Source organism: Myodes glareolus, chromosome 24, assembly GCF_982192425.1.
Source record: "Myodes glareolus chromosome 24, mMyoGla1.1, whole genome shotgun sequence".
NCBI lineage: Eukaryota > Metazoa > Chordata > Mammalia > Rodentia > Cricetidae > Myodes > Myodes glareolus.
The window spans coordinates 21609206-21635562 of NC_142049.1; the positions used below are offsets into that span (position 1 = coordinate 21609206).

The 26357-nt window shown below is 42.3% G+C and overlaps 1 pseudogene; it reads left to right on the top strand.

The window, feature by feature from the left end:
• The first annotated feature begins 436 nt into the window (after positions 1-436).
• The window catches only part of LOC125400805 (YEATS domain-containing protein 4 pseudogene), a 33734-nt pseudogene continuing 7813 nt past the window's right edge, over positions 437-26357 (top strand).

Here is a 26357-nt window from a genome sequence, read left to right on the forward strand (position 1 = left end):
TCCATATAACCTGGCTTCCTGGAATAAAAACAGTTGTAAACAATGCCCAGGTGAGACTCTACAGCCCAATTACATTGTTCTAATGCTCTGTTCGCTGTCTGAGGCAGCCAATAATGTCTTTATCGTACAACCTAGTTACATTGTTCTAATGCCCTGTTCGCTGTCTGAGGCAGCCAACGTCTTTTTATCTTACATTGGAAATGCTTTTGAGAGAAACTCTTCAAAAGGGCACGCCCTCATACAGGGACAAAACCCGAGCCATTCCCCCACCCCATCCCTGAGAGCTTTAGAAAATGGAGCCAGCTCAATGGAGGCGTTGTTGAAATGACTGAAAACCACCTGCCGCCAATTTCCATTTTCCTGTATGAAAACCAGCCTTCTAGAGGATTTCCACTACTGGCCAGGGAAGAAACGGCTCTGCAGGCACTCGCTGATTATGGTCAGCTGGTCCCTCAGCCCTCTCAAAGTGGATGTGGAAAATCCCTCTGGCGAAAGAATGCAGAATGACAGGGAGCAACTGCAACAACGGGTGACAAAGAACACAGTCAATTGCTCCATTGCCAGTCTGGGTAGGGCACTTAAGGCTCCCAGGGCCCTTTTGAAAAGGTGCCTTTCATTCAAAAGAATAATGTTCTGATTTTAAAAGCACCAACCGCCAATTTTCCTAGAGCCATAATTCTTTCTTTTTGGTTGCGTCAAGTAAAAGAAATATTATATGTAACCACAAAATTTGAGAATGATTTTTACAAAAGAAAGAATTTATCGTAATTTTTGTTTTCTACTTTTTCCCATGTGAGTAAATATTGTTGTAAAAAGCTGCAATCAGATGGATACAATAATTTATGTTTCTTGGTTTAAGAATGTACTACAGACGTTTGCTCTGGTTTTCTCAAAACAGGTATCGCGAGCTGGGCAATAGCTCGGTCTACAAATGTTTGTCTGTCAAGCCTGAGAACCTGAGATTCCCCAGAACTCATATAAAAAATCCCAGCATGGGGGATCATGATTGTGATCCCAGCAATGTTGAGATTGGAAGCCGTGACAGGCAGATATGATTCCTGGAACTCACTTATCCGCCAACCTAACCCAACTGGTGACATTCTAGACACATAAGAGACTGTCTTCAATAAAAAGTAGAAGTCACCTGACATAAGACACCTGGCTATCCTCTGACCTCAATACACATGTACACACACAGGAATGCACGCATCCACACATACACACATGTGCACTAATACCAACAAGAATGTGATCTCTCTCTCTCTCATACACACACACACACACACACACACACACACACACACACATACACAAACCTACTAAATAAACAAGCATTTCTACTAGTAAGGGTAGACTAGCTCATCTATTTAAGGTACAAAATATTTAAGTTTATGAAATTTAGAATTATTTCTAACTCTGCATTCCAACAGTGAAATATGATCATTGTTCTCAATGTTATATCTAATATCTTAATAAAATATATCTGGAATTCAGTAGAAAACTTATGGGTAATTGACAGTGTAGAACCCACAGTAAATTTCTTTAGAAGCATAGTAATTAATGGGCTGGAGCGATGGCTTAGTTGCTGTGGACACTTGTTACTCTTGCTGGCAACTAGGGTTCAGTTGCCAGCACCCACATGGCAGCTCACAACCACTTGTAATTCCAGTTCCAGGGCATCCAGCACCCTTTTTCTGGCTTCCATGGGCTCCTGTATACATGTAGTGCACACATTCTCAGACAAACTTACACATATGTGCACACCTCTTCAAAAAAAAAGAAGCATTTTAAAAGAAAGAAAATGTACTAATTTGTGAATTGTTAGAATTTCAAATGCATAATCACGTCAGGGAAAATCAAAGGCAGGGAATAAAAGCAAAGGAAGCAAACCTAGGAAAATGTAAAAGAAACAGTGCGAATGATAAGCATCACAATTTCATCTTTGAAAACCCTCATGAAATTGGTGTTGACAAAGAAAATAATGAGCAAGCAGAGAAACTTGAACAAATGTACTATTTTAAGCTAAGAAAGGGTAATTATTCAACACAAAATAATTACGCGCACTATATTAATGAATGCTATTAAATTAGAAAAGAGAAATGACTCTGTATTCTTTAAAAGAATAAATGTGAATACTCATGATATAAAGAACCTAAATTGACATATGTTCCAATAGCCAGGTCAAGATCAAGTACTTGGTATGATTTCAGTCATGTGAAGGAAGCAAAACTACACGTTACCAAAAGAATGAAACTGAGAAGAAAATTGTGTCAAAATATTGAGAGTGGTTCACTCTGGATTGGATTGGATGATTTTTCTGTCTTACTGTTAGAGGTTCCCTAACTGTCTCTGTGAGTTAGTGAGTGCAGGAGTGAGGGCTGTTATTGAAGTACCCCCTTCAGACTCCTGTGCCCCAGGACCTCAGCACATCCGCGTGCTTAGGGATAGGCCTGCAAATAGAGAGATATGTTTTGTTAAAGTGAGTCCTGATCCAATATAATTGGCGTCCTTAGAAAAAGAGAAAAAGCTACAGACACTTAAAGAGGGAACTCACAATACAACCCCAGACAGACAAGGGAGAGAGGCCAGAGACGGACCTCCCCATGCCTCAGAAGGAACCAGTTCTGTCGACCCCAGGATCTTGAACTGGCAGCCTCCTAACATGTCAGGGGATACATTAATTTTGGTTAAGCTATTCTGTCTGCAGCCCTTTGTTCTGGCAGCCATAGCAAACGATCACAGGTTTCCTCTCCCTGCTCTTGGTCTCCTTCCTTCCTCTCTCTTCCATCCCTCCACCTTCTCTTCTTTCTTCCTCCCTTTTCACCTCCCTTCTCCTTCTCTCCCTTCATTCCTTCTCCTCACTCTCTCTCTTCCTTCCTCTCTCCTCTCCGCTCCTCTCGCCTTAATTACCCCATTGGAAGCCATGAAACCATTTTAATGCTTCCATTACTTCTCCCAATGGGTTTTCACTGTACTACTGGCTGGTCACGTGACTGCTTGGTTGGGGGAGGTGATCTGAAGTCTTGACAGCTGGGTTGGTGATGTGATAATCAGTATTTGGAGCAACTCAGGCTGGTGGAAACACATTTGGCTAGTGATAAGCCAGTTCCGTTTAAGGGCCTTTGAGCTCTGTTCATCGCGTGATAAAGATAGGAAGACAGAGACAAAGCCTGTGCCGGCTGTAGTGTTGAGGGTGGAAGAAGAAAGGTCACCCTGCCACCCAGAAGCTCGGTCAGATCGAAGCATTGATTGCCTGTGCTATCAGGATCTTGTCCCTGCTCTGTTACAGCTATGCAAATACCCTTACTCTTGGAATTTATGAAGGGGTTGGTGTCACATTTCTGGGCTGGAATCCAAAAGCACAAAAAGGGTTTATCTCTACTGACTCAATTCCCTTTCTGGTTCACGTCTTAGTAATGAATATATTTGATAATGTGCTCCAGTAGGAAGGAAATTTGATTATACATAGGAAGAAAATCCTGCAAGGGCTAGGTAGGCTATTCCTCTCTTGCAGCATTTCTAAGGAGGCGTGGCCTGGTGACTTGCATGCTGGGAGCCTTGGTGTAAACTTCTATATAATTGTATTCGTTCTCCTTCTCCGACATTTTCTTTATTTTCCCACTTTACATAAGTGCATGTGTGAAAGACATTCTTTCCTGCTACGAAGGACGGTGTTATAGTGAGCACCTAAGAAATGGCTGTGGCCATTTCCAGTGACCGGCAGGTGACCAAGGCTACAGAGCCTGTTGGGGGAGGGGCTCCATCTCACAGGATGTGGCTGTTGGGCGAGGGTTGATTGTAGAAAACCCACCAGTGTGTACTAAATAGCAGGGGGAGGGCTGTGAGAATTCTTACAGGGTAAAGGAACTTGATGCCAAGGCTGAAGAGGTACACTGAATCCCTGGGACCCAACCTGATTCCTGCAAGGTGTCCTCTGATCTCTACATGCATACACACATACACACACACACACACACACACACACACACACACACACAAACACACACAGAGAGAGAGAGAGAGAGAGAGTAAAAAGAAAGGAAAGTACATTTTAGAATTCAATGAGAATTTTCCAAAAGTTTTAATACTAACTAATAAAATTTCAAGCATCTAATTTACCCCAGGAATGCATCTGTGTGAAGGATGCAGCCAATGCTAAGGGAAGACAAAGAGTTTTCTTTAGATATCAGCCAGGGATCCCAGTACTCGATCAATGGCAGATGACCTGGGCTCTCCTGGGCTGCAGGACTCTCTACCAGCACTTATAAAATTTATCTGTTGTTTTCAGGGTAAACAAAACTTCCTACAGAGTGTTTGGCACATATGAGTTCTTAGCCAGCCAGGGATACATAGTGAAACCCTGCTTCAACAAGCAAAACAAAACAAAAACAGAAACAGAAATAAAAACAAAACAAACAAACAAACAAAACCAGAAACAACAAAAGAAGTAATTCATCAGAAAGAACTGAAAGTATTTATTTGCTCACCAACTTCTCAAATATTATTAATGCCGATTACCTGTAAAGTCATGCTGATATCAGGAGTGTGTGTCTAAATAAAGGTCCTTCTGTAGAATCCTTCATTGTGCCTTCAGTGTAAGGGAGAAACTAAAAACCTTTCAATGACAGTCGCATGGCATTGGTATTGGTGCTCGGATAGAACAAAATATTAAACGTACATTCTTATTGCCATACGTACATTATTAGTGTCATAATACTGTTTTCTTGACGAACATGAGAAAAAGAAGGAAGAGTTTGTACAACCAAGGAGAGATCCTGGAAGAGATAAATAATTGATTGAAGGGGGCGTGCAAACATTTCACTCTGTGCCAGCAGTTCACAGAATCACAAACCAGAATTTTTGAGACAGGAAGAGAACATTCTGTTTAATCTACACCACACAGCTTTATATACAAGGCAACATTAGATAAAATAAAGGGTTGTACTGACATCTTTCCCCGTACAAAACTGTAGTTACTCTAAAATTACTGCCTTTCAAAGTACCCATAGCAGGTACAGCAGTTGTTAAGTATTGTCAAAGTCAGTTTTACTCAGGAGTCCCACAGTCAAGCATTCAGCATAAAAATGCCCTTTACCTTTCTTACAAAAGTGTTATAGTGTTCCAGTGATTCGCGGTCCCTTTGAGTCTCCTTACTACCCGGTTATTCAGTCCAATTACGTTCTCTTAAGTCAACTCATCTACCAACTAGAAGTAGGAACTCTAGTTCCTCTAGCTTTTCTTTGTCTTGATCTAAATTATATCTCTGACGCCCTTCTGATCCATCCTGACACCTTGGTAGTTCTGAGTCTGACTTTCTGTCAACACCAAAGAAGCAAAAGCCAACACTGAAGGAAAGCCCCCCAGTGTGCGGTCTGTATTCACTGCCCTGCAACCACAAAGTGAATTCTCTTGATAATGACGATCCTGAAATGGTTAAACCTGGGCAAGCTCTCCATCCTGGGAGTAGGGGTGAACTTGGCAAAGGACGGCTGAATGCTTTAGTGTGGCAGGCAGTTTTCACAGGCTTGGGTGCTGACTTCACAGGGACTCCAATGAGTAATTAGTTGAGACCTCAGGAGCGGGTCTCATGATATCTAAAACTTTTCTCGATCATCTAGCACGTTGCCACCTGGCGATGGTCGATGGTCAAGAACACAGCAAAAGAAGATGGGAGGGAGGACCTGTGACTTGCCTGGTGTTGACAAGGGGCAGGACACTCAGGTAAGAGCTGATGTTGCAGGACTTCCTCGCTCTGGGATGCTTGAAATTCACTTATCCGCACCAGTCACCTGCTTAAGAGGGGAGACATTCCTCTGAATATGCCATTGTGTGTCTGGCTCCTTAATAAATCTTTACTGACCTATTGCTGACACACTGATTTTCTAGTGGGTTTTTGACCTTTATACTATCTTAACAAGAAATCAGCCAGAAGTAACTACCGTGAACTTGTGCAAGCTTTAATTTTGCAGGGCTTGCAAGGAGAACTACTCAGAGACGCCTCTCTCTGCCAAGCCGGTACTTGGCATTTCTCTATATTGTAAGCCACCTAATTTGCCTAGCAGCAAGTTAAGGAAATGGTATCACCACCATAATTCTATAAATGGAAAGGTTTCAGCAGAAGAAAGAATGGGTCTAAAAGTCAACCTTATGCCTCCACATCTGAATTCCAAAGATTTCTCCCATTTTGCTAGCGCCTACATTTTAGGTAGAAGGTTGTGTGACATTTTAAATTGAAAGCCTTATCCCTAGACCCCCAGGACATAGAACTATGTCTAATCAACTTTTCATCAGTCTCTTTCTTCTGTGAGCCTCCAGTAGCATTATTGCCTTCAGCAGTAATTCCACCAAGACCCTGCCGATCAGCAGGTCTACTTCTCCTCCTGTGTTAGCCTACCTGACAACGTGTACTCCCTTCCCTCCTGAGATTATTCCAATAATCTCCTCATTCCCAGAATGCCATCTGGGCCGTGCCATGAGATACAATGGAGCAATAGACCCATCTACCACCAGAACTCATTTAGGATGCTGCTATTGTATCATTAAGTTTCATAGTCCTGGTCCTATAGCAGGTGCACCACAAGTTTCTTTCAAGGAATAAATCTGTATTTGTTATTAGTGCCTCTTCCCTATAGTAGGATTACATTTTTCACCAAGAGAATTTCTGGAGTTCAAGCATAAGAATAGAGATGATGTTGACTAAAGAGATTGGCTTCTTTCAAATGTGAATTTTATTGCTTTTCCTTTTGTTTTTCTTTATGTTACCTTTACATTTTAGAGTTCTGGCACAATTATAAATTCATATTATTAACAACTTCAGTATTTCATTCATACCCAGAATATCTCTCTCTCTCTCTCTCTCTCTCTCTCTCTCTCTCTCTCTCTCTCTCTCTTGCCTCGCCTTCCCTCCCCCTTCTCCTTTGTGGTTTTCGGTTTTGGTTTTTCTGACCTGGAGTCTCGCTATACAGCCCTGGTTGGACCTGTTATTCTGATGCAGCGTTTCACTCTGGAGCCTAGTCTTTCCCTAAACTCACAGCCATCCTCTTGCAGCAGCCTCTCAGGTGCTGGAATTACAGCTGTGAGACACTGTGGAAGCTTTCCAGAACCTTGACACATGTCAAGTGAAGTACTCGAAAGTGTATATGATATAAGCTACCCTGTACGTTTGACACCTGGATTATTATCAGAGATGGGGCATTGAAAATAAATTATCACCAAAAACCATTATAATAGGTTGTGCAGTTTGATGAATGATATTGCTCTGACCCCTTATATCACATTTGTCTTTCAAGGAGCCAACATACCTTGGAGTATTTTCTGGATACATAGCATTTGCCAGCACCCGGTTTATAGAGGCCATGGCGAAGGCTTCAAAGAATGCTTACTTTGGGGCTGGACTTAATCCATAGAGAATGGGTATCCTGAAGCGTGGAGAACTGGTTTTGAATGGGTGAAAAGTAAGAAAACCAAGACTAACATTTTTATGTTCTAAGAGCTTTTTTTCCTTTTTTAAAATCCATTTAAAAATATCTGACATATTTTCTTTGCCTAAGAAAATGAAATGTCATATAAGAAAATGTACCTTGGCCATCATAAGATAAGAGTAATTTTCATGAGCATCAAGTAGTGCCCACATCAGCAAGATATGTAGGCTTTAAAAAGAATGAACACTGGAGCCAGAAGATGTGGATCTAATTTCTGCTTGATCATTTAGGATGATCCAGGGGTTTACATTTTATGTAAGATCTACAACCCAAATGCCCTAGAAAAGATTATGGTTTCATGTGAAACTGTGGAGAGATAGATGAGTGGGTAAAATGCTTGCTGCATATGCATAAGGACTCGAGTTTGAATCCCCAGTAAACACATAAAACCCAGGGGGCAATGGTACCCGTCTGTAACTCCAGTACTATAGGACAGAGACAAGTGTATCCTGTGGGCTTGCTGGCCAACCAGTCTAGCCAATCCTTGAACTCCCGGTACAGTGAAAGCCTTTGTCTCAAAACAATGAGGTGAAGAGAGATAAAGAAACAGGTTGGGGAACATTCTTTTCAGGTGCGTGACTTTGGTTTACGCTTCATTTGTTTAACTCTGGGAAGCTGTGTTACTGTGCCTGTCTAAAACACCAGATTGGTGCGGGAAAATTGTCGGTATTCTGTCAATCATGTTTTAAATAAACGCTGATTGGCCAGGCAGGAGGTGTAGGTGGGAAAACCAGACAGGAAATGGAAATGATGCAAGGAGAGCAGGAGAATTCTGGGGAGGAAGAAGTTGATTCCTTCCACTCCTGCCCAGATCAGCAAAGCAGCAGGATGTGAGCTGCCCCACTGAAGAAGGTACTGAGCCACATGGCTAACATAGATCAGAAAAATGGGTTAATCAAGATGTGAGAGTTAGCTAGTAAGAAGCCTGACCTAATGGGCCAATCAGCATTATAACTTACAGAGATCTGTGTATGATTTTTCTCTGGGACTAAACAGCTTCAGGGGGCGGGCAGGACAGAAATCCAAACAAGCCAGCCCCCATCATGTTACAGAATGGCGCCCACGTGGATAACTGCATCCACAGAAAGCCTAAAAAGCTTGGGAAAGACTAAAATAAAGCATTTCGGTTTTCTGCCATACCAGGAAAAAAGCTGCGCTGTTTTAAAATTCTGGCTTTCTAGGCCGTCCGGCCAGGGAAAACTCTTGACTCTTTCAAGCAGGCTGTCCTGACTATGGAAACACTGTTGCAGCTTGCTTCCCGGCAAGGACCTTGAAAAGCCATAGGAGCTTTTGATTGTTGTCTTCTCCATATTCCTTAGCAAATTAAAGACCCATGTGGTCAGAAAAAGAGAGATGTACACTAAAGAGAGATTCAAAGAGAATGAAAACCTCTAAATGGTTTACAATGTGTTAAAAATATATGCAGTCGTTAAAAAAAAAGGTTTAAAATCTTAAAATAAAAAAGAAAGAAAGAGAGTAGTTGGGTGTGGTGGTACACACCTTTAATCTCAGCACTGGGGAGGCAGAGACAGACGGATCTCTGGGAGTTTAAGGATAGCCTGGTTTACAGAGGGAATTCCAGGACAAAGATATGCAGAGAACCTGTCTCAAAAAGCCAAAAGTTAAAAGTAAAAATAAAAGAAATAGAGGCTAAAATAAAGCCACGTAAAGATGGAAAATACACAGAGAATCTTGATACTGTATGCTATTATGCTCTCTTTGAATTGTTTAAATGCTGAGGAAGGAGCAACAGCTGCTAAAAGATATTTGCTTATAAATGTTGCAGAATTAATCCAAGATAAGTATTTTGAAAATACCTTGGCTTCAAAATTGAAGTCAAAAGGTATGTTACTTTGGAGAAGAGATTTTGCTTTTGTTTACATAGAAAATGAGAGGCTGTGGATTTATTCAGAGTTAAGAAAAATCACCTTTGACCAAGGGAGGCCACCTGAAAAATCTCCGACAGGAACAGATGGCCCGGATGTCTGAGTTCTTCATCCAGAACAGATTCAAGATGCTGCCTGAGATGATCAAGACTCACAGGATACTTCAGTCAGGACTTGATCATAACTCTAAATTTCTCTTTAGGTCCTCATAAGATTATCAGAGCCCCCAACCAGCTGAAAGTAGCCTGGAATACTATGCCCATATTCCCCAAAAATGGACTATGGATATTTTCCTTTGTTTTTTTGTTTGTTTGTTTTTTTGGTTTTGTTTTTTTTAAAAAAAAAAAAAGAGGGGGAAGTGGTGCCAGAAAATTGTCTATATTCTGTCAATCATGTTTTAAATAAGCACTGATTGGCCAGGCAGGAGGCATAGGTGGGAAAACCAGACAGGAAGTGGAAATGATGCAAGGAGAGCAGGAGAATTCTGAGGAGGAAGAAGTTGATTCCTCCCACTCCTGCCCAGATCACCAAAGCAGCAGGATGTGAGCTGCCCCACTGAAAAAGGTACCGAGCCACATGGCTAACATAGATCAGAAAAATGGGTTAATCAAGATGTGAGAGTTAGCCAGTAAGAAGCCTGACCTAATGGGCCAATCAGCATTATAGCTTACAGAGATCTGTGTGTGATTTTTCTCTGGGACTAAACAGCTGGGGGACAGGCAGGACAGAAATCCAAACAAGCCAGCCCCCATCATGTTACACCAGATGGTCCCAGAAAAGAGATGAAGAGCCAATAGTAAGGCAGGAGCAAGGATGGGAAGGACTAGCAGGCATAGAGTATTAATAGAAGGAGAAATCTGGGAGAGAGAAAGGAACAAGAGAACGCGGAGAAGATGGTATGGGGCCACTCACCCAGCTACACAACCAGCCACAGAATAAGAAGGAAAGTAAGATATACAGAAATAAGAAAGATAAAAGTCTGGAGGCAAAGGGGAGTTGGGATAATTTAAGATAAGGAAAGATGACAAGAAATTAACCAAGATAAGGCCGGGCATTCATAACTAAGAATAAGCCTCCATGTGATTTATTTAGGAGCTGGGTAGTGGGCACCTCCAAAAAGTCAAAAAAGCAAAAACAACACCCAACAGAATCAATCCTAGTATCAAACTTGGGCCTTTATTTGCACATACATGCATACGACACACACATGAATAACATACACACATGGATCCCACACACATGCATAACATGCATGCAATAACATACATGCAATAGCACAGTACAAACCAGACATGAATACTACACATGCATGCATACTGCATACACATGTATGCATAATTCACAAATAGATAACACACATGTATAACACATACCCTATGGTCCAAATGTCACTACAATTCTCCCCAAAAACCATGGTCAGGTCTCTCACAGAAATACCCCATGACAGCACAGTTTCTGCCTTGAATTCCTACCTGTCTGACTTCCTGAGGTGATGGACTGTGGTGTAGAAATGTAAGCTGAAATAAACCCTTTCCTCCCCAGCTGCGTCAGTCTGGCCTTTTAGCACAGCAATTGAAACCCTAGCTAATAGGAACTCTCCTTTGGCAGCTTGCACGGCACCTTCAGATGCTGTGACAGCTAGTTCTCAGAGAGGAGACTTCAAGGTCAGTTCCAGCTTGATTTCTCCACGTTCTGTGTCCTGTATGTGTGGTTTCTTCAAGTTCTGGGAGGCAACCAAGGGTCATGGCAATAGCCTATATTGTTTGGGATTCTCTTGGACTTCTCTGGCCAACAACTCAAGGGGAGGTTTTTCATGTCTCTGGTATTTGACGATTTTTTTTTAGATAGAGGGGAGGTTTTTCATGTCTCTGGTATTTGACGATTTTTTTTAGATAGTCTATGGCTCTTGGGGTGAGCATTATCACTCCATGTGGTAAGACTTCATTTAATTGTGTGTGTGTGTGTGTGTGTGTGTGTGTGTGTGTGTAAACGTATAAAACACTTCCTACTGCTTTTTCAAATATCCTCAGTGTTACTCATGTCTCCTTCCTTCCTCTCTCTCTCTCTTTCTCCTCTTTCTTTCTCTCTCTTTTCTTTTCTTTTCTTTTCTTTCCTCTTTTCTTTTCTTTTCTCTCTCTCTTTCTCCTCTGTATTACCCTCCCTTTCCTGTCTCTAGTTAGCAATCCCCACCCCTGTTTTTCTCATTCCTTCATAGCATCTGGGTCTCATTACCCTGCTCTCTAGGGCTCCTTCTCCCCCATTTATCAAGGTCTCACTTTGCTTTCCTGGCTTTGAGGGTTACATTATGTCATATACTTATATCTACAGGAAAGCAATAGTAATAAATTATCATGGTATTGGCACAAAATCCAGATATTGGTGGAACCAAACAGAAGACCCAGTATGAATGTACATAATGGTATCCATCTCATGGTTGACACAGATGCCACAAATAACACACAGAGGAAACATTGGATGTCTACATGTAGAAGAATGAGTGTAGACCCATATCTATCACCCTACACAGAAACAACTCCAAATGAGTCAAAAACTTCAATGTGAAACACCAAACATTGAAACTGCTAGAAAAAAATACATAAGCAGCACACAGCAAGGTATAGAGACAAGAAACACTTCCTGAATAGGACTCAGTTCACTCATGAAATGAGGCCAACAATTAACAAGTGAGGACTCATGAAAATAAAAAGGTAACAACCAACCTAATGAAAAGGAAGCCCACAGAGTAGGAGAGAATCTTTGTCAGTTGTACATGCAACAGAGGATTTATATCCAGAATATACAAAGAACTCAAAAACAAACAGTAAAGAAAAAAATGACCATTTCTTTAAAAAAAATGGGCTATAGATAGAACAGAGAGTACACCAAGAAGAATTATATATAGCTAACAAATATCTTTCAAAGTGTTCAGCATCCTTGGCAATCTGGGAAAAGCTAATTAAAAATACTTTGAGATTTCATCTTACTCCAGCCAAAATGGCCAAGTCAGAATGAAAATAAATAATGAAAGTTGACAGCAAACACCGGTGAGGATGGGGAGTAAAGAAAATACTTCTTCACTGTTGGACGTATTCCAAGCTGTCGTAGCTGCTCTGGAAATCAGTGTATAGCACTCCAAAAAGCTGAAGTAAATCTACCCTATAGTCCGGGTAACCTCTCCTTGGTGTCTGCCCAAAGGACTCCACGCTTGTATGGCCGGGCTCTTCATCACTCTTTTCACAATAACTGGGGAACGTTTACAATGTTGTAACATATAAGTGAATAAGGAAAACATGACATAAACACACAGTGGAATTTTCATTGTCCAGTTTTATTTATTTGTTTGGAGCCCAGGTTTCTCTGTGTAGCCCTGGCTGTCCCAAGAACTCATGATGTAGACCAGAGATCCTCCTGCCTCTGCCTCATGAGTGCTGGAATTAAAGGCGTACACCAACATGCCCAGGCACAGTGAAATTCTATTCTGTCATAAAGAAAAATTAAGTAACGAGATTCTCAGATAAATGGGTGTAACTGGAAAATATACTGAGTGCAGTAACCCAAACCCAGAAAGACAAAAGCCACATTCCCTTATTAGTAGATCCCACGCCTGTCCTTATCTGAAGATGACCAGCACACTTTCTCTCCAGATGCCCATGTATGCATTTGTACTGAGTATCACACTGGAAGTGAGAGTTGTCTGACTGAGGTGATTAGAGACAAGCCAGAAGAGCATTCTGCGACTTTCCACATTGAAGTTACCATGCAAGCTTCCGGTAGAGGCAAGGCGAGATGCGGAAAAGAGAAAGGAGCATCGTGAGATGGTGAGGAGATGTGAAGAAATCTAGCAACAAGAAAAAAATGCAGGGGCTGGTGAAGTATCTGAAGAGGTAAAGGTGCCTGCTGCATTAGCCTGGCACCCTAAGTTCAGTATCCAGAACCCCTATAAAGATGGAAGGAGAGAATTCCCCAAAGCTGAACTCTCAAAGCTGTCCTCTGACCTCCACAAGGATGTCTTGGGCATTTATACATCTCCTCCCACACACACCTCATGTACGTACACAGGATGCACACAAGTGCACACACACATGCTCTCATGCATGTGCATGCACACAGATACACAAAGCAATGATAAATTTTAAAGAGAAAATACGACATGTAAACATATTTTCCGAGTCTGGGGAGCTATGCCAAAACATTGAGATCATATTATTGTCATAGTACAAGTGGCAGAATGGAATAATTTTTTTATCATTTTTTTATCATTGAGTTTTTTTGTTGTCATTGAGTCATGAAGAAGACATGATCATAGAAGTCACTTTGCCATGATATTAAACGATGCACCCCCAATCATGTTAGTTAGGACATGCCAGTCAGATGTTATGCTCATCACATAAACAATGAACAATATTTATCCCTCACTCATATGACCTGCTCACTGCTGGAAACCTGGGAACTCTTGCTCTTTAAACTGGCATCCAGCCTGGTGAAAGTGATGCTCCCTTAAGTGTCAGCAGGTGACATGGCATAGGGAGAAAAAGGTTGCGGGGAGGGGGCAGCAGCTAAGTCTTTGGCACTACAGTGACTCACAGTGCTGTGCGGGAGAGAGCTTACACCAGCTCTCAACAGCCGAATGGGTACAACTGCACATCCTTGGATGGTGGGATGGTAGCTGGAAATCAGCCATGGTGGCAATGTTTACGCTGTAGAAACTGGAAAGTGCTGTAAGCCAGTGCCCTCTCTTCCTTCCTCTCCTCCCAAGCATCTCTCCACAGGGCTTTCAGTTTCATGTTAATCCACAAGTCACGGCCTTTGTCAAATACAAGGGGATCAAGAAGTTCAAAGGGACTGTGACTTCATAGTGAGGGGGATAATTTTAATGAACAATGCTGATAACAGCCATAAGGTAATATAAGGGACTATAATTGGAAGGTTGATTCGCTTACACCTTTATTCAGAAAATGGGTTTAAGACATTAACCTAGGAACAATGCCAACGAGGTGTGTAAGACTGTCTATTGTGGGTGGCATGGCAGTTAGCAATTTATTGAGGCTTAGTTTTTAATCTGCTTTCTTTTGCTGAGTCTGAAACACTGAAGACTGAAACACTTGAGTTGTTGCAATAGAAGCAAATGACAGGAGCTCCTAACACGAGCTCCTGCGTGTGCTGAGCCTGCATAGAGGGACCTATACAAACCCTGGAGGGCATTGCATTGAGTAAAACAAGACAGACTCGGAAAGGCAGATGCCATATAACTTCACATATATATGAAATCTAAAGGACTCAAATTCATAGAAGAGGGAGTTGAATAGTGTTACCTGGGCCGGACAAAAAATGGAGAGGTAATGGTTTCAGCCATAAAAATCTCAGGATTGGAGTGATAGTCCAGTTGATAAAATGTTGGCCTTGCAATCATGGGAACATGAATCCCAACACTAGCTGATTATGTATAATATAGTCTTATATGTGTATGTGTATATATAATTATACTGGACATTATATTTAATTGCATTATACATTGTATTATATATAAACTAGGGATCTATATATATCTCCTCACAATGTTTATAGTTATTAATACTGTGTTGTATATGAAATTCACAAAAGAATAACAGTAGTAACAGTGGGGAAGAGAACGTCTGAGAGTGAACGTCGGGAGGAGCTGTTAGGATGTGGCCCTGACGAGGCATGCCCCACAGCTGCACACTTGTCCCGAAGTCATTAGGATGACTGTGCACAGCTTGTTACCTGTCCATCATTTCTCAACAAAGTGGTTTTAAATAACTGGCTAAATAATTTCGCACAAAGTTTCTAACGGCTTGTGAACTGAGCTTTTTAGAAGGTGGGTGCTATGTTAGACACAATAAGTTTGAAGAATATGGTCCTGACGGGGTGACATTTACCCTCCAGGCTGGTGCTGGCAAGGGTTCGTCTAGATTTTGATTGACATCCACACAGGGTTAGTAAGTAGCAGATTTCCAAGGCCAAAAGACTAGTCGGTAGGAAATGTTCCCTCCTTCATACCTCACCCCACCCCCCAAGCTCACAATTCCCAACCCCATTCCAGACTCCACCCCAGTGCACCCACCAAGGTCAAGGGTCACCACCACATCTGGCCTTCTCACACCTCTTCCTGGTGCAAACTCTTTTTTTTACCCCCTCCTTCATCTTGCGTTCCAACAATTCAGGAGTCTTCCGTGAGCCACTCTGATTGGAAGAGACTAGAAACGATAGCAAAAATTCCGGAAGCTACTCTAACAATAGATGTTTTTAGAGAATCATCTGCTCTTGGAAATTGAAATGGAGCTACAGTCTGTATGCAAATCAGGTCGCTTGCAGCTCTGGCCCCACGGGTTTGGATTCCTCTTCCTTGACATATGTACACCTACTTCTTGAGTCTGCTGGTTTCATCTAAATCATAGTCATTAACAGACTGGTAAGACTTCTTCTACGGGTGGGTGAAGTGACGGTTCCTCTCCGATTGTTCCAAAATAGCATTTTAAGGTCTCAGTCGGGGCATACGCAGAGACATACTGGGAGAATGAAATTAGCAATTCTCCATCAATGCACTCAGAGCTCTTGGTCAAAGCATTTAAGAATTCTGCAAAAGAAAATGCTCCCACAGGCATGTTTTTTTTTTTCATCCTCTGCTTTGTATTTCTGCGCCTGTCCCACAATGAGCATGCATTACATTTTCAATAAGGAAAAACAAAATGCGCTTAGAAGTAATTAGAAAAACACACCGTACTTAAAGATTTACCCAACGTAAGATAGGAGAGCCAGGTTGCCAAGTGTAGGGAATAGCTTTGCAGGCTCTGCAGAGGAGTTGTGCTTTCTTTGTTTGGGCAACTCCACGTGCATTTAAGAGAAGCCTATTGTTTTAGAACTATTTGGTGCTCAGAGCATCGGAGAGACCTGAAGGTGGCTTCCACTAATTAAATAGTCATCAGTGAAAGTTTAATAGCAACCTAACCACCTCTTTATCATCCAAATAAGTGGGCAAAGAGTCCCAGAGGAGAAGAACCGAAAAATTATGAAACATTTTTAGTGACTCCTCTACTGTGTTCTTTCTGTCCCCTTGCAATTCTAGATGAATATCTGCTGGCAATATATTTCACACCTTTATCTCCCCGAGTCTCGACTGGGGAAAATCTTCCACATTCCTGCTACAGAGCAATTAATTTCCTGTTTGAGGAAAAAAAAAGGTACAATATTGGTCCCTACATATATGAATTTTAAGCCAGGAGTTCAAGAAAATCAACAATGAAGCCCTTGGCACTCTTGGATTCTGTGTCATAGAGCCTCTATCCACCCACCCAACAGGAATGAACCATACACACACTCCTTGTTAGCAATATGTTCGCTACCATGGAGACCATGAAAAAGCCAGAACCATCCTGAGAATGTCTTGCATTTCTGCAGAAAGATATATAAAGAATAAATAGCATAAAGTGACCGTGTCAGTTACCCTTGCTTAAATATGTAATGTCCTCTACAGCTTCATATATTTCTTTAACTTTTTATGACTACGAGTTATTTTGTCTTCTTGGATGTATGTGCACCACATGAATGCCTGGCGTCCATAGAGGCTATAGTAAGGCAATGGTTTCTCTGGGACTGAGGGTTGAGAGCTACCATGTGAGGTTCTCTTCAAGAGCAGCAAATACTCCTAACCACTTAGCTATTTCTCCAGTCTTCGGGCTTACGCTTTGTGTGCTTGCTCATCAAATCGATAGCATAACATGGAGCAGCAGAGTCTCCAGGAAGAAAGCCTGGGAAGGCCACTGACTGTGGCACTCTCTGCCTCCTGGTCCTCTGCATGTGGATAGCCTCTATCTCCCATGCGTACCATCCATCAGAGGCGGTGCCACTGCACCATGCCCTCCATGCTACGACAAACTGAAATCCCTTGAAACCGTGGGCCAAACCTTTCTTAAGTCCTTTCGGTCTGGTATTTGGGTCACTGTCACATAAACTAGTATAGTAGGTTTCCCAGGAAACTTTCCAAGAAAATGTCATGAATAGGGAGTGGTGTTTTGTTGTGGAAGCCAGAGAAAGGGATTTAGGGAAGATGTTTCTTAAAAGAGGCTGTAGTGATGGCAGATGGAAAGGGGCACTAGGTAGAAGGAAGAGGATATAAGGAATCAAATTAAATTGAGGACCGCACTGAGCTATTAAATTATCCATAAAACTGTCATTGAGTTCAGCACTTCAACAGGACCTCCTGTTCAGGACATCAGGACACCAGTGGGAACACAGAGATGAGATGAGACCCCAGCTTTCCTAAAGTTCTCAAGTGCTACTTGGCTATGGGCTCACTAACTTCAACTCTGTCTCCAGTAGTAAGTATCTTTTCTTCTTCTTCTTCTTCTTCTTCTTCTTCTTCTTCTTCTTCTTCTTCTTCTTCTTCTTCTTCTTCTTCCTCCTCCTCCTCCTCCTCCTCCTCCTCCTCCTCCTTCTCCTCCATCTCCTTTTCCTTCTTCTTCTTCCCCACACTAGACAGGTGCCCTGTTTCTTGTTGGGCTACATATGCAGTCTCTCTGGTGTCACTATTTCAAATTAGATCTCACCAAGTTACCCAAAGGAACTTTAAACTTGCTCTATAGTCAAGGCAAGCCTTGAACTTACGATCCTCCATCCTCCATCTCCCAAGAGTCTAGAATTACAGCCATGTATCCATACTCCTGCTGCACTATTTACATATTTCTCACATTTCTTATAGCTATGTATGTGACAAATTGATACACTGTCTTGTTGTTGTCACTGATCACATTGGCCAAACTACAGATGTGATTGCATCTTTCATATATAATTTTAGATTAGGTTAATTGTATTTTGTAGCTGATAAAAATTCCTAATCATAATTCTATCTCTGATTCTCATGTAATACTAGAATTGAAGTGATCAAGTGGACATGATTTTGGACATAGTTGCGAGCATAGAGTAACCTTTAAAATCTAGATGAAATTACTTACGATCTTTGGTGTTTCCACCTTGGCTCTTAGCATATAGAGCAGTATACTAATCAATCTCAACAATGCACGGTTATTGTCTCTCTGAAATGTTTCTCAGAGGCATGTGTTAGAAACTTGGTCTCCAGTTAATGGTATCATTAGGACATTAGGAGGTGGTTGAAACTTTCGGAGGTAGCCCTACTTGGAGGAAGCCGTTTACTAGATGGGTACCTTAGAAGAGTTTATCTTATCCCCGGCCATTTCCACCCCACCCCCCTTTCTCCTTTTCTTGCTTCCTTTCTCTCTGTCTTGCTTCCTGGCTTTTGTGAGGTGAGCAGCCTCTCTCCCACACCCTTCTGCCACCATGAGGTTTCTACCTTCCCATAGACATAAAGGTAATGATGCTGTCTAGCCATGGACTGAGTGCTCTGAAACCGTGAGCCAAGAGAGTTTTTCCGTCCTCTGTTTTCCTCCATTCACCTGATAAAGTGATGGGAAGTTGACTATCACATATACTTTTGTCCTCACCCTGAGGACTAGCAGAAGGGAGAGAACACAGCAGACCAGTTTTCACTGTACATCGAGAGAGAGAGCTGAACTTGGAAGCGTGACACCTGTCCTGCCCTGGTTTTCACCAGAAACACAATGAATGCTGAGTTATTTTTCACCACCTATAATAACAGACACAACCTCACTCTACCAAAGCAAACAGCACTAAGCTCAACTCTGCCTTGTTAGTTCCTTTGCTTGTGAAACTCAACCCAAAGAAATGTGATTTCTTACCACTGGCACAAAAATACCTGAAGCTTACAGGCTAGATGATACAGTTTACGTCTAATAGTTCTCAAATGTAATTGTGTTCTGAAATCTCCTGGGGAGCTTTTTAAACTCCTAATATACCTGCATTACATCATGAGTCAATGGAAGGAGAGCTGGTGAGCAGAATCCATTTGTGGAAGCTCTCCGGGTGATTCTGGTATGTATCCAAGGTCCAGTACAGGAACACTACTCTAGAGAAAGGGAAAGCTATAGAATATAAAGAAACTATGCCACCTTATTATTGGTAATATACATTGCCTTACTCCTGAAGAGCCTTGGAATATGACTGTCTCTTTATAGCAATAGCAAAAAGTAAGCCTTCTGGTCCCATTTCCAGTTGCCTCTCACCTTAAATGATGACCATTGCAATGATCTTATGTCTAAATAACATCACAGGTGAGGTTCTCTTATATATCTTTTAGGACATAGGTCAAATTTGAAACAATGGGTTATCCCAAAAGATCCCTGGGGGCAAAATTTCATCCTCAGCCCAAGAAAGAGGAGTACCCTGGAGCATCCCCCAAGGAGAGACTATGGTTGCCCGTGTGCAGAGAGCTGAAGGCTTGTGACATTGTGCAGAGCAGATGTCTTGATTCTAGATGTTCTCTTACTCCTGATAGCAAGGACTTCTGCTGTTCATACTCTGTTTCTATGAGTTATATACACAGTTCCTTTCATGAAAAGCATCTCTTTTTTGAATTGCTTTGCCGTGATTGGACCTTTATCGCTTGCAGTAAGAAGAATGGTGTTGACAAGCAGATATATCTCACCTGGTCCTAGGAGGCCAGGAACGACATGCCTCCGGAAAGCCATCTGCCATCCCTACAGCTACTGCTGATGCCCAGACCTTGAGCTATTTCAGCCTTTGGGTACATTGTCCTTGAAAAGAGAAATAGCTGTTCCTCGAGCATCCTAGGCACTGAGGAGTGCACAGGACTTGGCACGCCACTGTTTGAATGATGTCTAGTGACGTATCCCTTGAATGAAATTGTATTTTTAAAAATCCCAGCTTCTTTAGCTGGCAAAGGCTCCCTGGAGCAGGAGGTGCTGAGTCAGCGGAGTATGAACATCCCAAAGGCTAGTCTATGAACATTCTGTTAGGACTATAATACAGCGCTTAAAGTCTAACAATGAGCACTCAGTCTGCTCTCCAAACCGGTATCTTTGCTACTCTAAACTCTCTCTTGGGGGGAACGGGAATGGCCAGTGTTCCCTACTTTCAGCGTCTCTGTGTTCTGCCTGTTGAAAAGGACTTAAACTGAATGCTTTCCTCCTATAATCAAGCCCACTGTGCACGCTGTGCTGGGCCTCAGGAAGTGAAGTTACATGCACTACATGATGACTGAGTTCTCTTCCAGCTTCTGAGTGGGCTCCATCACCAAGAGGGAGCACTTGGAGAAGACTGAAGGAAGAGAGGGAGTGAAGAGAGAGAAGAGTGTTTACTTCCGTCTCTCACTCCCCAGGGTGGCCACCAGTTGGCTACATTACTTAGTCACAATGTCCCCACCACATTCTCCGCTATCACATGACTGACCTCTACCCCACCACAGGCTCCACAACACCGAAGAAGCTTCCGATTTTTCTTCATCAAACCCCAAGGAATGTCAAAGTTGGGACCTGCTCGGTATTTACTAAGACCCATGTGCTAGGATTCTGGCTGACTCTCCATCGTTGATGACTCAGTTACTTGGCCCCTTCTCTACAGCCTAGCAGTTGTCAGCTGGAGGTGCAAAGTACTCACACTTGGGAGCCTTCAGTAATCATCCTGCTGAGATCGCTCCCATTGCAGAGTGGATTTGATCAAAATTGCCAAGGGCAGAAACAGTAGATAGTTTCCAGGTAATGAAGCTGAGTAACCAAGTAACCAGTGCTCAGGGGTTTTCTAAAGGTAACAGTGATGAAACACTAAATCCCGTCTCCCCGACTTCTGCCCAGACCACAGCCAGCATGAATACTGTAGCTTCTCGTTATTTATTTTAACCATTGCCTGTTGTTACGTCAAGATTCCTCCAAGGTCAAAAGCAACCTCTTGCCCTTTGATGTAGTCCCACACTGTCTACCACGTGATCAGTACATGGCAGGCCTTTGATAAAACGCTGACCTTCTGGTTGTAAACTCGGAGACACAAGGGGATGACAACAAATTCCCTTCTTTTCTTTCTTTTTCCTTCCCTTTTATGTATGTGTACGCTATGGGGAAGAATATAAAAATACTTCTCTTATACATTAGTATTTAGAAAAAGGGGCCTACCTAAAATTGGCAGCGAAAAAAATAAAGATCCAAAACATCATTCACTTTATTTGTCAAAAAACAAAAAAAATACTCTGAGAATTTTATCTCTGAGTGCCTTCGTGTAAATCTTTTGATGAACATTCAGATGATGACATTCGCGCAAATAAAACTTAATAAATGCATTATCTTACACGTTTCCTTGATGGACTGTAAAAAACATTCCTCAAGTCTCTCAGTATAAAAAGTTGCAGAAATAACTAGCCAGACGAATGAGTAGGGACTAAAATCCTTTAGACCGGATCTCTGGTGACTTCATTTTATCTGGGTGTTGGATCAACTTGGGATCCTATTCTCAATGTCAGTTTTAGCGAGTGAAGCCTTCACGTTCCTCTTCTGGATGACTAGAACAGCCTCTTAGCTGGTTACCCTGCCCATTCTCTTCCTGGGTTCACTCCACATTCCATGCAGCAGCCAGAATAGTCCTTGTGAATGCACAGCATAACCTCTCTTTTTGATAATGACTGAAGAAACGATACCAGGCTAGCTCTTCCAGTATCATTTTGAATAGGAACATTAGAAACTAGAGAACATTAACTGTTTTCATATGTGAAAGAAATGGCAGAAGTCAATTTTTACCGCTGACCAAAGTGTGGTTAAGCTCCTCAGTCAGCCTGAGTTTCGGCCCTTGGCTAGCTTCTGAACCAAGACGTTGGAAAGAGAAATCCCCAAAGAGGATTCAGAGTTGCTGAGACAGCAGGAATCTGGAGGAGAAGGTGCTGGAGGGAATGAATGGGGTTTGGAAAACTAAAGTTCCGGTTCCGTGAAAGGATACAACGGTGTCCTGGGGTCTTAGGTCAGATAACAAACTGCACATGTGCAGAGACTCCTCCACGGGACAAGAGACACATGTTGTAGGGACCTGCGCTTTGGTGCTCTACTCAAGCGCACACAGGAGTGGTGACTCTTAAGTCGCAGAGAGCCAGAGTGAAGCCTTTGTTGAACATTTCCAAATTCAGAAGAGATCTCAGCAAAGCTAACTTTCAGGAGTAAGGTAATCCTTAGTAAATGCGAAGCGAGACCTATCAGAAGAAAGCTGAGAAATAAATAGGCCTAGACAGGCCACACCACAAGCAGGTACCGTGCCTGAGAACAAGATTCAGTTCACTTCTGAGACTGCTAAACCCAGACACTCAACAGCATAGTCCGCAATGCCCAGGATACAGTATAGAACCCCAAGGCTTGTGAGCAGGAAAGAACCTGGAAGTCACAAACGAGAAAGAACCCATCCTTAGAAACACACTAATGACAGAAACAGCAGCCTTAGCAGGCAAAACTGTTAAAACAGACAGGCATGGGTAAGGATGAGAAGGAAAACACAGGCATGGTGAGGAAAGAGGATCTCAATACATGAAAGGAAACGATAGCAAAATAATTCAGTCGAAATTCTATATAGGAAATAGAATGCCTCATTACAAACAGTGGGCAAGTCTAATAATATGAAGTTAAACACCCCAAAGGAATAAAACAGAGAGACAAATAACATCTCTCCAAACAGAAGTGCACAGATGTGAAAGAAAAATAAACATAACAGCAACAACACACACACACACACACACCACACACACCACGACCTCAGTAACCTTTAATAAAATATCAAGTTCTGTAATTTATGTTTACTCAGAAGTAGAAAAAAAGATACTTAGTAGAAAATAGGTAAAAAATTTTGTTTGAAAAATTTCCAGAGATGACAAAAAAATTCACAGATTTAAGAAATTCAAAGGACTCTAAGCCAAGTAAGTGCAAATAAAGGCATTCCAGAATGATCTATGAGGAGGAGGATGCAGAGCGATGGCAAGGAGAATACCAGGAGCAGTCGGCGGGAAAGAGACGCACTATGTTAGAGAAGACGGAGGAAGGGAGAGACTTCTCAAAAGACTCTGTGCCAGCAAGAAGGGAATGGGATGCTATTTTTAATGCACTAAAAGTCGCTAAGTCAACCTGGAACTTATTATCTAGAAAATAAAACCGTCCTTCAGAAGAAAAAGGAGATATGGGCATTTTGAGCCACAAAAAGTGAGAGAATTCTCGAGGTCAGAGTGCACAACAAGGATTGCTGAAGGAAGTGCTATAGGCTGAAAATGATGATGTCAGACGGAATGATGCCTATGTATAGAAAAACATTGCTTTTTAAAAAATTTCCTAAGATGTAGTTGTCCCTTAAAAATCATGAATTAGTTCAAAGTTCAAGATACAAACTATCTAGGCAAGGAAGTCAAGGCAGCAGGGGCTTGCAGCAACTGATTACATACCATCCACACTCAGGAAGCAGAATGTAATGCATTCTCGGTTAACCCTTTATACTTATATAGTCTGGGACTTGGCCATGGAATGGTGACACTCACAATGAGCAGGTCTTTCCAACTCCATCAGTGTGGCCAGGATAACCTTCCCAGGCATACACAGACGACCATCTCCCAGGTGATTGTAGATCCTGTCAAACTGACAACACTTAGCCATCACAGCAGATGAGGTAGACAGTCAAACAATAAACATGTAAATCCAATTGTGAAGTGCCATGAGAGATGAAAATGAAGTTCTACGCTGGTTCAAGGATCCCATAGCCTGTGTAGGGAGTCCAGAGGCCTAAGAGGAGACTGGTATAAAGGGGGATCCTGGGTTGACAATAATGTGATTACTTTACCCAACATACATTTACTGAATGTTTATAATGGCTCAGTCACTGGGCTGTTTTCACTTTATAGAGTCTGTAGAAAATGGGGTTCCGTGCCCATCAACGTGTTTCAAGCTCAAGAAAATGGTCTGATATGGAAATCCAGGAACATGCATTAAAACTATTAAAACTGACATCAAATAAAATGCGTGAAAGAGATTTGGGGAAATGTTGACAAAGTCCTGACGGGCATTGATACCAGCCAACACTTCACTTTTGTAACACGATCACGTGTGTTGAGGATGGTGGTGGCAGCAAGGCCAATCATTATTCCTGAACACTAACTGCGTGTCAAGTCCCACGTAGGGCTGGACGCCCTGTGTCATCTCTTAAGCCTTGCCATGTTCATCAACAGCAGGCAGCTGAAAGCCTGGTCTGAAGGAGACACAGTCCTGAAAGAGTCAAGTCACTTTTCTAAGGTTTCAAAGTTGTTAAATATCAATACACTGGGGGAAAAAAAGCCCACATATGTGGAGAATGTTTGCAAATGTTGTATTTGATAAAGGAGTATTGTCCAAATTATACAAAGGTCTCTTCAATGTAGCGATATGAAAATGAGTAACTGAAGTTAAAATGGGACCACAGACTGTCCTAAAGAAGGCGTACAGGTGGCAGCAAAGGAATGCAGGACAAGTTTGTATCAGAGAAAGGCAAAACAAGGACTCACAGAAGGGACCTACATACTGCAGGTACTCCTCTCTGGACCCCAGATTAGACACAGACCACACTCAAACACCAATCTCCAAACACAAGGAGATCCTTTAAGAGGAAAAATGGGGTAGGGTCTGTGTTAGATGGGCTGGTATGTTCTGATTAAGTCTTTTCATTAGCCAAATGTGGATTTTGATTGCTGGACCTTGTATGTTTTCATAGCTGGACCTTGGTGGTCGGCCTCAGCAATGAGTGGGGCACAATAAAGTGGCCAAATAAGGGGAGAGAGCTTGTTTGCTTGCTTTAAGAACATAATCTAATGGGGTAGCAAGGGAGAGGGAGAGGGGAAGGGCAAGACCTGCGGCGCCACGTTTGCCGTGCCTGGGCCTGCTAGAGCCCTTCATTCACCACTCCGTGCCTATTCGAGTCCAACAAATGACAACAGCAAATGCTGGCCAGAGCGTGCAGCCATGGAACCATTCATTCATCACAAGCAGGAGTGGAAAATGACCGGGCTAATTTGGAAGGCCGTTTGGCAGTTTCTTACAGCACTAATCACACTCTTCGCGTCCAATCTAGTCATCGCAGCCCTTGGAACTTACTGAAAAGAGTTAGAAGCACGTCCACACAAAAGCCTGCGCATGAGTGTTTACAGCAGCTTTATCCCTAATTGTCGGAGCCTGGATGCAATTAAGATACCCTTCAGTGAGTGAATGAACTGTGCTCTATCCAGACAGTGGGAATACTCGTCTGTTCCGCACGGGAACGATCGAGTCAAGAAAACAAGCGGAGGAAACTTGAATGTGTACTCAGAGATAGAGGCCATTATTCACTGTGGGACTCCAACTATACAACAGTCTATAGAAGGCAGAGCTGCAGAGGCAGGGCAAGGCCATTGGCTGCCAGGAGTTAGGAGAGATGAAGGCTGAACAAGAGGGGTGCAGAGGATTTCGGATGACTCTCTACAGCACCGCAAGAGCTGATAAATGCTATTGTAAATATAGCCGACTGTGAGATGAACAATACCACGAGAAAATGCTCATATGGCTATGCGCTTTGAATGGGAATGAGGTGCCAGCGCTCATTGGTTCTAATAAATAATTTGATTAATGTAGCACTAGTGAGTGATGGAGACGCAAGAACAGATCCTGTCTCTGTCTGTCTATGTCTCTCTCTCTCTGTGTGTGTGTGTATATGTGTGTGTGTAAAGAGAGAGAGAGAGAGAGAGAGAGAGAGAGAGAGAGAGAGAGAGAGAGAGACGGAATTTATTAAAATGTACTTGAATCCACAGTCAAGGGATTCAGAAGTTTATTTCACTTTGTATTACTTTACTTTTAAAACAGGGAGCAACTGACTGTACCTGGGACATTGATAGGCAGGGATGGTAAAACACTTGCATGACATTTGTGAAAACCTGGGTTTCCCCAACATCATAGAAAAATAACAAGCAAAAAACAAACTGTATCAATAACACCTCTCTTGTTGCACTTCTTCCATCCAGTGTTTAAAAGTAGATGCAAGTGAACTCAAGGCCCACCTGGATTTTTCTTTTCCAGATAGTATTAAAAGTGTGTGTGTGTGTGTGTGTGTGTAAAGAGAGAGAGAGAGA